General features: G+C 40.9%; 1 long non-coding RNA gene across 1 annotated transcript in view; it reads left to right on the top strand.

Moving 5' to 3' along the window:
- Window positions 1–11,641, top strand: part of LOC109695362 (uncharacterized) — a 97,084-nt gene extending 85,443 nt beyond the window's left edge. Inside the window, exons 3-4 of the long non-coding RNA XR_012441560.1 lie at window positions 10,834–10,896; window positions 10,984–11,641. This is a non-coding gene — a long non-coding RNA (uncharacterized lncRNA). The remainder of the gene's footprint in view (window positions 1–10,833; window positions 10,897–10,983) is intronic.
- The last annotated feature ends 1,784 nt before the right edge of the window (window positions 11,642–13,425 follow it).

Genomic DNA, 13,425 nt, shown 5'->3' with positions numbered 1-13,425 from the left:
TCCTGAGTTCAAACCCCAGTACTGCAAAAGAAACAGTAATAAATGTAAAGCACTTGTTAAACATCCAAGTGGAGATTCAATTTTATTGCACTATAGTAAGACTTTGCTATCTTACACCACAAACAATGGCAAAGGAGCAGTTTGCAGGGATAAGGTTATAAACTGAGTTTTTACCATGTCGAATTTAAGATGTCTGTGAGAGAACTGAATGGATGTGTTGAGTAGGCAGCTGGATGACTCGGTCTAAAATTGAGGTGAGAAAGTCTGACCTGAAGGTAACATGTGGATGGAAGTTGCTGCTACATCAGACACAATTGGAGCTAAGTTGGATGAAATTGCTCCTTGGGTTTCATATACAGTGTCACCATTTCTACTTTTCAACTCCAGGATGGCATGAAAAGGGCCAAGTTTGTTTTCAAGGCTGACTTCCTCACTCTAGCCTATTAACTCCGGTCTTCTCACCTTCAGATCCCCAAATTCATAAAGAGCTTCCACTGGGTCCTTCCAACTTATTCTAGTGGGTAGAGATGGGAGCAGAGCATACAGCTGCTTCTAATTTTCTTCATCCGCTCAACTGTCTCTCAAACACAGTCTCTGAGTTTCTAATAAGTCAAGGGATGGAAAAAGACCTATTCCACACAGTCCAGCTCCTCTTCATGCCAGATCTTCAGTGAGATGAAACTTAAACGTTACTTTATTTCTGACAACTCTCCTTCCCTGAGCAAGCGTGGGTCTGTGTCACACAGTCCAAGTAGGATTGGTTGGTGAAAGAACAAGCTGGCTAAAGCCAAAAATAAACTTCTACCACATGTATATGTTCCCTGTTGTGCATGTATCTCTAGTCTGTGCATGGATCTACTTCCATCTGTTTAAACAGAAATGTGTTTAATTTTATCTGTGCACTGATGGAATTTTATTTTTGAGAACCTGCCCATCATTCTTGAGATATTTTCTCCTTTGGTTTCTGAGAGGGAATTTCTAAGGTAAAGATTCTCTAGGAATGGAGTAACAGCTAGCAGAGAGGTGAAAGCTGGCTTCGTAAAATCACTCATGCCTTATGAAAATACTGACCTGGGTGATTATCTAGAATTTTGCAGAGGTATTTAGCTTCTAATTCCTTTTTTGTTAAATCACTATTCTTTTAATGTCCAACTTTTAAAGTTACTTTTAATTTGAGTATAATATGAGTACCGTGAAGTATCAAATCGCCCAGTTCTGCATGTATAAATCAATGAATTTTAAATAAATATCAATTGTATACTTTTTTTGGGGGGGGAAGTTGTGGTGGTACTGGGGCTTGAACTCAGGGCCTTATGCTTGCTAGGCTTGCTAGGAAGCTGCTCTATCACTTAAGTCACTTCACCAGCCTTGACTCTGTACTTTTTTAAAAAATCTTTTGCTCTCTTTCCAGAATACTGGAAATAGAACATGTTGCAGAAAATATAGCTAATTGTGTTATTTAATTTCTTTAGCCCAACATTCTCAAGCTTTTGGCCTCAAGATAGGATAACTATCAAAAATAATTAAGGGTCTGTAGGAGCTCTTGGCTTTTGCTTATGTGAGAGATAAGTAGCTAGTGAGATGAGAGATGGCTGATAGATGTGTGAGATACATATGTATGTTAGATATGGATAGCTCATAAATTAAATCTAAGAAAATGATAAAGCATAAGAATATATAAGCATACATCCCATTTGCTATTAAAATGGTGGCTTCATGGAAAATTGTGTTGTACTCTGTGAGCAGATGACAGTTTAAAAAGCAGGCAATGTGATACAAACATTACGAATATAGTTTTGACTTTACAGAGCCCCTGATGGACTCTCAAGGATACTCAGCGCTCCCTAAGAGAGGGCATTTTGAAAATTGCCTTCAGACCTCAGCTTTTATATCCATAACATAGCATCGGACTAGATAATCTTTAATATTCTCTTTTTACTCTGATTCTCTGTGACCACTGACTTCAGTTTTCTGTCCCATTAAGCTCACAAAAGTCTTCACATCCATTGCCTCATTCCTTTGGTGGCCCTGTGAGACAACAGAGTAGATCCTGTTTCATATAGAGTATCAGGAGTGGTGGGGAATAAAAAAATCATTTAGAAATCAATTTTCTAAGATGCTTGATGTGGTGGAAGACTTCCTAATGTGATCAGAAAAGTGATATCAACTTCATCACCTATAATCCCACCTTTTTTTTTTTAACCAGAGTACCTTCATTTTTGTCCATTTTTATATAGCCAGGTTTCCACATAGAATTTTTATTTTATTTCTTATTATATCCACATAGAATTAATTTTTAAAGAATGGTCTGCCAAACATAACCAGCTAATGAAAATATAGGTAAATTGATTCTTATTAAAATTAAGAACTTTTGTGGGCCAAAAGACACAATCAGGAAGTGACATAGCTATGCACAGATGAAAGAAAAGATTTGCGAATCATAAAGGTCTAGTATTGGAATATGTAAAAAATATAAAAAACTCTTTAACTAAATCATAAAAAGATAAGCCAGTTTAGAAATGGGAAAAGATTTCAAAAGAGTTTTCTCGAAGAAAAGACAAACACCTGGCAAGATAGTGAGCATCATTCCTCATTACAGAAACGCAGTCCCAAAGTCTCAGTGGGTTAACACTCACCCACACTCACCAAAATGGCTATGATTTGATCTTGGTTTTTTTTATTTAGTTTTGTTTTGTTTTTTAGAAAAGATAATAAAGGAAGCTGTGGAAAACTTGGAATCCTCACACATTTCTATGGTAATGCTGTAGAAAACAGTTTGACACTTGCTCAACAAGTTAAACCTAGTGTTATCATATGATTCTGCAATTCCACACCTAGGCATGTATTCAGCTGAACTGAACACATGTGTTCATACAATAACCCCTACTGAAATGTTTGGAGTAGCATTAATTCAAACTAGACAAAACAACCTAAACATTCATTAACTGGTGAATAGATAAAAAGTGTGTTATATCCATTCAATGCAGTATTATCCAGCCTTGTAAAGGAATGGAGTGTTGATTTATGCTGTAACATAGATAAAATTTGAAAACATGCTAATTGAAAAAAAACAACATGGATGTATGTGGTGGTTCACACCTATAATCCCAATGCTTGGAAGGCTGAGGCAGGAGGATAGTGAGTTAGAGGTCAGCCTGGACTACTTAGCAAGATCCTGTCTCAGAAAAACAACCAGCCGGATGCTGGTGGCTCATGCCTGTAATCCTAGCTACGTGGGAGGCTGGGATCAGGAAGATTATAATTTGAAGGAACCCAAGCAAATAGTTCATGAAACCCTATCTCCAAAATAACCAGAGCAAAATGGACTGGAGGTGTGGCTCAAGTGGTAGAGGGCCAGTTTTAAATGCAAAGTCCTGAGTTCAAATTCCAGTCCTGTCCCCAAAAACTCAGGCACAAAAAACCACATATTATACAATTCAAGTCCTGTGAAATGTCTAGAATAAACATATAGACAGAAAGTAGTTGGCAGAGAATACAGAAAAGAGAGCTGCCAAGTGATGCTACCAGGTGTGGAGGTTCTTTTTGGCACAATGGAAATGTTCTGGAATGAGGTAGTGGTGATGATTGCATGACATTGAGAATATACTAAAAACACTTTAAATGGTGGATACTGTGTTGTATGAATTATATCCCATTTCAACCTCGCAAAACACAAAGTGTAACCTCCAGAAACCATCATTTAGAGCATTAGAAAAATAACTTTGTCAACCAAAAACTAAACAAATGGATAAAGGAGCTTGTGCTGGATAGCCTCGTCGGGAAGGAATGTGTGGAGAAACGCTCGTTGCCATGGTTGCCATGCTGAGTGAGTCTCTCAGATAAGCAGAGCAGGGTTGGGTCCTTGGGTGACTGCGCTTACCAGGCGATGGCTGACACGCACAGAGCTTGAACATGTGTGTTCAAGCTGAGTGATCACAGCCCTGTTGGGGCACATGGAAAACATGAAGTATAGAGAGTCCAGTTTAAGGCATGCCAGAGTTCGGGCAAGACTTTTTTTTTTCCCCACATGTTCCTATACGCTTCAGGTAAAAATGAAGCTAGCTAGTGGAAACAAAGGAAAGAAAAATCCATCCCAAAATACAGCCTTAACCAAACAAAGCACACGGGACTCCTGCGTCATGGACAAAGGCGTGGAGTGCCTTTCCTCGGTTCTCCTGTGGATGTTTAGCAGCGGTGATCCACTGAACTGATTGCCATTCCCAAAGGGAAACACAGAGAAAGGAGAATCAAGTTTAGTAGTAAAAAGACACACATTTTTACACATGAGCCAACCAAACACTCGTTACTCAGAAACCTCTCATGGCGTGAGATGGTGTAAGTCTTGGGAGGAAATGTCTGGTGAAGCTTTTCTTGAGCCACTCCTCAGCCCCACTGCTGGCGTGGACACCAAGGAGGCAGGGGGTGACTCAGGCTCCAAGTGGTAGCCTACAGGGAACATGAGACGAACGTGTCACAACACAGAGGAATGTGACTGCTGAAGCTTCATGGGCCAGCTTCGTTGACATGGTAAAGGAGCCCTGATCACAACATAACCTTTTCTGGATCTTCAAGTCATGACTCTGAGGACTCCATTCAGGCAGAAAAATAAATAACAGTCTCAAGTAGACAGGCTTGTAGAAGCTCTGTGTGGTGCACACGGTTTGGAAGAGACACTGGCTTGTGTCGTACGTGGGCTTACCACACTCGAGCTCATACTAAAGCAGCAAATTTTAAAGGAAAACAAGTAGTAATTTGACAGATACTTGAATAAAGATACAGATATAGATTACAGATACTTGTAATCTATATAAATAGTTACATAGTTAACTCACTCCCAAGGAGGGAGAAATGGCAAGTTTTTTTTTTTTTTTTTAAGAGACAAGAAAAGTATGTATCCTTTTCGTGAATTTTCTCCTGTCATCATGCAAAATGAAATTTAGGTCTGAAGGGTAGTAAGCAGTAACAAATATACAGCATCCATCTGGAGTGGTACATGAATAGTTTCTAAGGAGAGGTTTCCAAGGAGGAAGTGATAAATGCTTTCACAGAAGTCAGATAATTACAAGTGTGCTTAAAGAAACAGGGTAAGATTTTTTAACTTCCTGGTTAAGGTAAATCAGATGTAATTATATTTTTACTTGTTGCTTTCTACCTAAACCCTTGAAATCTTTCATGGAAATGAATTAAAACCATCATCCTGGGCTGGAGGTGTGGCTCAAGTGGTAGATAGAGTAACTGCATAACAAGTACAAGGCCACGAGTTCAAGCCCCAGTATGGTTAAAAAATAAAATTAAAAAAAAAAAAGAAACCATCATTCTTGCTAGCAAATTTTAGACCAATCAAGCCCTCTCAATAAATGAGAATGCTGTATAGTTTCTCAAAATAATTTACAATCTTAAGAATACACCCTCATTCTCTTCTCATAACTCATTAGATTCTTTTCTTTTTATAGTCATACTAAAAAGACTACATATCTTTTTTTTTTGTTTTGTGAGTTTAAAGCAGATATATTTAATTGCTGGAATTTCATGCAGTCTTGCAAAGCCTGGCTCGCATCATAGAAAGACACATCTATTATTAGTGTACCTGAAACACACCTGGCAACCTTCCCTCATCCATAGTTACCTTCGAGTAACCTTAGAACAGGACTGTGCGAATAAGGAACAAACACAACGGGAAAATGACTATTGCCAAGTGGCTGAGTCAAGGAAGTCACTAAGGAGGCAAAGAGCTTGGTTACTTGCCTTGTTTCTGAGCTGTGGCCACCCAGAGGCAGACTGGCTCACAGTCCCTGAACTGGACTCATAGGGTTAGATGTGTTTCAAAATTCCAATGCTTTTGACTTCAGGATGGTAACCTATTTCAAATGTGTTATGTATATTTTTATATCCCAGGCCATAATCAAACTGCTCATCACCAAACACATCAATGTGTCCATAGTTTCACGTATGAACTTCACACTAAGGTTAAAGAAAGACTGAAAATAGCCTCACGTTAGTTCAGGTCGGGTTTTTGCCTCCAAATAAATTCTGAGAAAAAAAACTTTTGTTTTAGAGCTTTTTCTTTTCTTTCTTTCTTTCTTTTTTTTGAATTGTGGTTAAAGGATTTTGAACCCTTGTTTAAGAGACTGTACCCTCTTTTCCTGTGTTGGTGGAAATTTCTCTTCCGTGTGTCCTCCACCCTCAGTCTCTCCTTGGCAGAGCTTGGGCAAGTGCCAGACTCAACAGGGTGCCCTTGTGAGATGTGAACTTGACCTTAACATACACATGCTTGTTGGAAAACTCCAGTAATTCTGTAATTACTGGTGGATCTGGTGAATCCTGGAGAGCATGTGAGCACCCAAATAATTATCTTGGGGAATCTTCTAACTCACCTTCACCTTAATTATAGGTATCAGCTGTCTCAGTGGTTCTAGGTGATAGATGATTTGAAAAATTTAGTTTCCCAGGAAATTTAAGCTCATGAGTTATCTGTCATTTATTCTTCTACCTTCTCCTTTCTTTCTCCCACTGAACCATCTCCTCCCCTCCCCAACGCAAGTGAAATGGGATTAAAGCTGTGAGCGAATTCTGAGAAACCTAACTTCAGGCATGGAGATAATGAACACCTTGTTGACAAGCATAGCCAATACTGTCAGAGTGAAGTAAGAACAGTCTGGCCATGAATCAGTTTCTGAGCTTGAACTGACAGAACTGTTTAGGAAGTGAAAATGCTATTTTCTAGGTTCCTGTGTGCACTCAATGAGGGAAGGTGAGGGTTGGTTCTCAGTTGAGAGGACTTGGGGCTCTCTCAGAAAGGATTTATGGTGGCTGTGTGGGCCAGTGTTGACTAGTAGAAATATAATGTGAGCTATACTTATCATTTAATATTTTCCTATAGCCAACTTTAAAAAAAGTATTATTTTAATAAGGTAATTTATTTAAAACGCCATATCCAAACATTAGCATTCCTTTGTGCATTCACTGTAAAATTAATAAAGATATATTTTAAGCCAGTGGCTGGTAGCTCATGCCTGTAATCCTAGTTACTTTAGAGGCTGAGATCAGGAGGCTCTTCTTATAAGCTAAAAGCAAAATAAAACAGAGAGAGAGGGAGATCATCATATTGGAGGAAAAACATTTTAATATGTACTTCCCCCACCCCTTCACAGTTCTGGGGTTTGAACTCAGAGCCTTGCACTTATAGCAGGTGCTCTACCACTTGAGCCAGGTCTTTTTGCTTTAGGTATTTTTTGGATAGGTTCTCACTGTATGCCTGGACTAGTCTGGACTGCCATCCTCCTACTTATGCTTTCGTCATAGCTGGGATGACAGGTGCACACCACCACACCTAGATTTATTGGTTGAGGTGGGGTCTCCAGAACTGTTCCCCATCCCTGCCTGGAATGACAGTCCTCCCAATCTCTGCCTCCCAAATATGGTTTGAACCATCATGCCCTGCCCAATATGTACTCTTTTTGGGACATATAAAAGCATAAAAATGTTGATGCCAACAAAACAGAAAAATACTAATTTAAAGCAAAATTATATTAAATAACTCTTTGAATAAAGTAAAAGGTTGTTAAAAATCCTTACCACAATTATTTCAATTTTCATGAATTCCTTTATCCTTGTCCCAAGCTTCTATATTTTCTACCTATGTTTTTGTGATACACATGTAATTCTTATTCTGCCTTTTCTTTTTATATTTATAATTTAATCACTTCCCATTTTTAGATAGTTTTCATATCTAGCTTGTGGTTAAATGTTTGACCTTTTTATAATTCATTTGAGTAGTGCATTTTGTAGGTTTATTACCAACTGTGTGAGGTAAAAATTTAACATGTCTTAAAGTCTCAATCATTAAACTGCAGAGTTGAATATCCTTGTTATACTTTTTGGGTTTCATCCTCTGAGCCCCCTATTCGTCCCTGTTCATCCTCTGAGCCCCCTGGGATTTGATAGGCATGAACACAAGGCTGCCTGGTCTTCCTGTAGACTGAAGCCTTCTCTTTTTATCCCATCTTCACATAACACCACCCATCTTGCAAATCACTGTCTCTCACTCTTTTCCTGCTTTTCTTGAAGAGGGGAGAAGAAAGCTGGCTGCTTAGTTGTTGGGGAGCGAGAGTGGGGATATGACACCTTTGGACAAGGCCTCAAGATGGAGGACAAGACTACAGTAAAGATGCTCAAAAATGCCAAGTGACCACAGGAATAATCATCAATGACAAAAATAAAGTATAATAAAAAAGATCTAAAAAAAAAGAATAATCGTCACTGATTTTACAAAGGACTCGCCATGTGTTGTGGGCCATTAAATGATATTACGTGCGACAGTCCTTAATAATGAGTCCTAAAGCCTTGAATACCTATTCAGTTCTCTTCTCCTCTGTCCATTCTTTATTTCCAAAGAAATCAGAGCCAAGTGATAGGACTTCAGGCCCACTGCCTATGTGCAGAAGCTGTGAAACTGGGTCAATACATCCATTCATCTGCCTCTCTTCTGGGTCAAGAGAGCACGGTGACAGCATAGATTACAAAACAAAGGCATGTTAGCTTGGGGGCAGAAGGCCAAAAAAAAATCCAAATTAACAAACCATAAGGTCAGTGCTAATGAGTAGAGAACTTGCTTGTGTAACTAAGGTTCTCCAAGGCTCAGAGGAATTTAATAAAATTAGATAGTGCTTCAATGATTGGCATCAGAACAAAGCTAAATAATAATAATACAGTTAGCACAGTAAATGCAAATTATTTGTGTACGTAATTATAGATTTATGCAAACTCACGAACCAGATGAACTCCTCCCTCCGCTCTGAGAGCGAACCTTTGTTTTCCTTCTGGGAGTTGAAAAAAGTCAGTGTGTCAGTGATTCTTCTATTTCTGCCCATTGGATCATCATGCAGAAATTAAATGAGGTGTCTAATGAGAATTTAAATATCAACATTCTGTTGAACTTGAAGAAGAAGCACTAAAATGTTTAGTTTTCATTATATTTCAACATTTTTTGTCGTTCTGAGTTTGTTTAATTTGAATTGGGGAAATTTTGCATAAATCTAAATTCTACTGAGGGTGCTGTGCCAATCTCTTTTTCATATTATTTGTCAGAAAGATAAATGTCAATCTGCTCAATCCAGTCTTTAAAACATGTATGCTGCAGAAAACAATACCCTCTTCAACTTCAAATGTTCAGGCATTAAATTGATCCTTTGGACTAGTCCAAAAATATTTGGTAGCTTTACCTGGCTGGCTACGCATTTGACACCATCATTATCCCAAAGTATTGAAAAACCAAACCAAATCAAAACAAAGGGTAAGGACCCTACTGGAGTGGGTTGGTCTTTGTTAGAGTCACTGGGAGGCCCTCACTTTGCATCTTGAGGAATGACATATATTTCACAGTAAAGGTCAGGTCCTGAGCTGTGGTGCTCACCTCAGTACTGAGCACATGTGAGTGGATTGCCCTAAGTCCTTCCCAAATGACAACAGTGAGACTTATGATCACAATGGAAGCAAAGTAAGTGTGTAAGATGATATTAAATATTGGCTTATGTAAAACAGCCTGCCCTTATGTATTAATTTACCTTTAGACTAGCTCCTTAGGAAGCAAACGGACCCCACTGTTCCCTGAAATGTCACCACTGTCCATCCAATACAGTCTAGGCCCTCATCACTTAGATTCAGGTAACTCTTTCCACATTTTCTTGCCTCATCCTACCTAAACTACTCTCCACAGTCAATTAAATCTGCCTTTAACAATGCAATGTTATGTCATTCCCCAACCACACAAGCTAGAGTAGCACGCAATCGCCTACTGAATCAGGTTTGTGTGCCTCAATCTCCCCGTCTAATTAGGCTTTTCTTTCTTGCTTCCTTTTCTTCCTTCATCCTTCTTTTGCTCCACTCTTTTCCTGCTTCAGGTTTTCTACTGAATTATGATATACATACAGAAAAATGCTCATATAAATGTACAACTTAATGAATTTTCACTAACTGAACACACCCAGGTGACACTCTCAGATCTAGAGAAATTACTACCACTCTAGAAATTATTCCTTGCTCCCTCCTGTGTACCACCCACCCAAAAGGAAACACTTAACCTTCTTCTAAGAGCAGAAATAAATTTGGCCAGGCCCAACTTTTACTAAGCTTTTCCTGCACGCAGGACTTAGGGGAGTGCTGTGGCTCTCCAATCCTGGCAGCCTAGGGCAGCAAGTCCAACTGGCGTCCACACAGCTGATGTACTTGAGTGTCCTTAGATACCATCTGGGTAATTAGAATTTACTCGGGAGCTGCCAACTGGAGGTGTCTGCGTGACAGTGAATGAGAGTGAGTGGGGGGGAGCCTGATTCTCGGTAGCATTTGATGATGACGAAGCTACCTCCTTGTGCAGCTTCACCTTCCTCCCTCCCAGTTTCCTTGGCTCTGCTCCTGAGTCATCTCTTCAGCTTCCTACTCTATGGCATTTTGACAAAGGACTCAGAAAAGGTACCTTCAGCTGTGGCATTCAACCCATGGAGTCCCCAGCTACCACCAGGGCCTTTTGTACCCAAGGCAGAACACCTCCAGGATGGGGAGGGCCTCCGGTTCTACTCTGTCCTAGAAAGCATCCTTCCTACAGATGAGAACATTTTATTTTATTTTAAAAAATTGTTTTTATCTCTTGTTCTTTTTATCAGCAATTAAGTAAATGCTGCTAGTTGATCTCTTATTTTGAAGTTGAGATTTTCTTAAACATTTCTACTGAACAATAATATAAAAATAGTAAACTAATTATTGAAGAAAAGTCAGGGTGATGACTCATCATTTCAAGTCAGCTCCACAAGTACTTCAGTGTTTGCATATTGTCAACAGGTCACGTCCACATTTGCTCCAGCTTCGAGACTGTTATTGAAGTGTTCTTATCAGGAGCATACTGTAAGTGGCCTTTCGTTTACACAATCTTTTTGCAAATGGATGATTTTCATACAGAAGCATAAAAATCTCTCCTTTCTTCTCTGCAAGGTGTCATCTTAGTGACATGCTGTAATTCTGCTCATTCAGGGGAGCTGAGTGAAAACACAGGGCAAAGATACCAGTACATGAGGAACCTAGATGCTTGCTCTCGAAGTAAACTCAAGGAAGCCACTTTAAGAATCTCCAGGACTAAAGTACAGAGGACAATACCTGTCCTCCCTACCCTCGGGAAAGTTTATTCACTCAGCAACCTATTGGGAGCATCTGCTGCATATGCAGAGCTCCTTGCTAGGAACTGTGGAAGGCAGCAGCAACAGTTATTCCAGCTACAGAAGCACGTTTTCCTACGGCGACTGCGAGGGACAGGTGAGCGCCCTGGCTCAGGGGAGGACGCTCCCACTCAGGAGACTAAAGTTGGGCCTCAGGCCTGCACGGTCCCTGGTCCTGTTTCCCTCATCCAGAGCATTCTGAAAGCGACATCCCTCCGGGGCCACATGGTTCCAGGCATCTGAGCTCTGAGCTAAGATCAGAGCCCCTGGTCCATTTCCAGTGGGTTTCTCAGCTTCCTCCCTGACTTCCACTCAGCCTCTTCCTTTGCCAAAGACTTTTTTCTCTGCTTTTTTCCAGAGCAGGGGGTTAGTTATCCATCAAGCTAGTACCCCAACTTTTGGCAACAAAAAACATATTTGGCCTTCCTGAAAGGGAATTGTAGAGACCTTAAAAATACAGGGACACCCTCCTTCGTCTTACATCGCCTTCCTTCAAGAATGCACTGGAAAAAAGTTTTCAGCTGAGAAGGGAAAAGTGTGTTAAAACATTCCATTTCAAATTCCGCATCCCATTTGTGGCGAGCGCTTATGATTCAATCCAGTACAGGTAAACAGTACTCAGGAGACTCTTATTTCAGAGGACAGGATTTTATTCAAACAAATTTACATGGCACTCTCCCACGGATCCTAATGCCTGTCTCTGCTACCCTAGCCAGCCAGGAGCATACTCAGGCCTTCCCCAAGCCTCCCTTACCGGGGGGTCCAGCTGCTCTTGGTGCAGGTCCAGTCTTGTGGTTCACCGGTGACACCCAGTGGTCATCGGGAGAAGGGGCACGCTCTCAAGTGGCGGCTGCCTCTACATCAGAGCCTCGGGCCAGACCCTGACAGCATGCGGTTGTTGCAACTCAGTTTTTGTCAGAGATCTCTCTTCTTTTACAGTGGTCTCCTCTCCTAACTCCTCACACCCTTTTACAGGGGTGTAAGTCGCTTTTCGTGTTGTTGCTGGGCATGTCTCAGTGAAGGGGTTATTCTTGCCTAGGACCTTATTGACCAGTTGTTTTCCCCTTCTTCGGTCAATGTCTATGTCATCTATTACTTTGCACAATATGGCTGTTATTTCTTCCATTGGGCCCTTCTCACTATGGGGTTTACTGCGCATGGGTCTGTCAGGGGAATGGTTACATCTGTCCCCTTAGGATAACCTTTAAATTTTTCCTGAATTAGCATTTCTGTCTCCTTCCAAGGGGACCCTGGCTCTATCTCTACCCTTGTCTTAATTTTACTCCCTTTCCTTCTCAGCTTCTCCCATACTTTACTCCTGGTGGTTGCTATTACCTAGGCTTCAGGTTCCAACCAGGTGGCTAGGGTAAATATTCTAGTAATGAGCACCTTCCTTAAAGTACCAATGAATGGATCCGGCTGTGTTTAGTTCCTGAATTTGTTTGCCTAATAGCGAGTCTCCAATTCTTTATAATCTTTTAGCTATCCACTGTCCATAGCCGCTTGGCGTTTTTCATTGGGGGTGAGTTCTAAAATCCCTCTGAGAGAATCTCAGCATTGGGGGTTTCTTTTGCTCTGGAGGAAGGGGTGACCTTCACCCAATTTACCCACTCTTCCCCAACCAAGGCTGGGTTGGCTTTGTCTGGGTGGTGAGCCTAGGTATGCAGGAGAAAAGGACCCACACCTGAGTCACTGGCTTTTCCCCAAACAAGGCTGGGTTGACATCATACAGGTGGTTGGTCAAGGTTTCCGCTCACTGCGCCCTTCCTTGTTCCTTTGCTCAAGTGCCTCCAATGCCTCAATCAGTTCCCAGACCAAGATTTGTGTCCAGATCACCCTTTCTCACACTAGGCTTATAAAAAGCCAAAAGGCCACGATCATAATCCTCTTTGCGAGATCCTGCCAATTGTTGTGAGTGCTTATGATTCAATTGAGTACAGGTAAACAGTACGCGGGAGACTCTTATTTCAGAGGACAGGATTTTATTCAAACAAATTTACACAGCACGTTCCCACAGATCCTAATGCCTGTCTCTTCTACCCTAGCCAGCCAGGAGTTTTCTCAGGCCTTCCCCAAGCCTCACTCACCATGCAACAGTTCTCAGCTGATAAGGGGGGGTCCAGCTGAGCCACTCTTGGTGCAGGTCCAGTCTTGTGGTTCACCGGCAACACCCAGTGGTCATCAGGAGAAGGGGCACGCTCTCAAGAGGCGGCTGCCTCTA

The sequence above is a fragment of the Castor canadensis genome, chromosome 14 (assembly GCF_047511655.1).
Source record: "Castor canadensis chromosome 14, mCasCan1.hap1v2, whole genome shotgun sequence".
Classification (NCBI taxonomy): Eukaryota; Metazoa; Chordata; class Mammalia; order Rodentia; family Castoridae; genus Castor; species Castor canadensis.
This window is presented reverse-complemented; position numbering and strand designations above follow the sequence as displayed.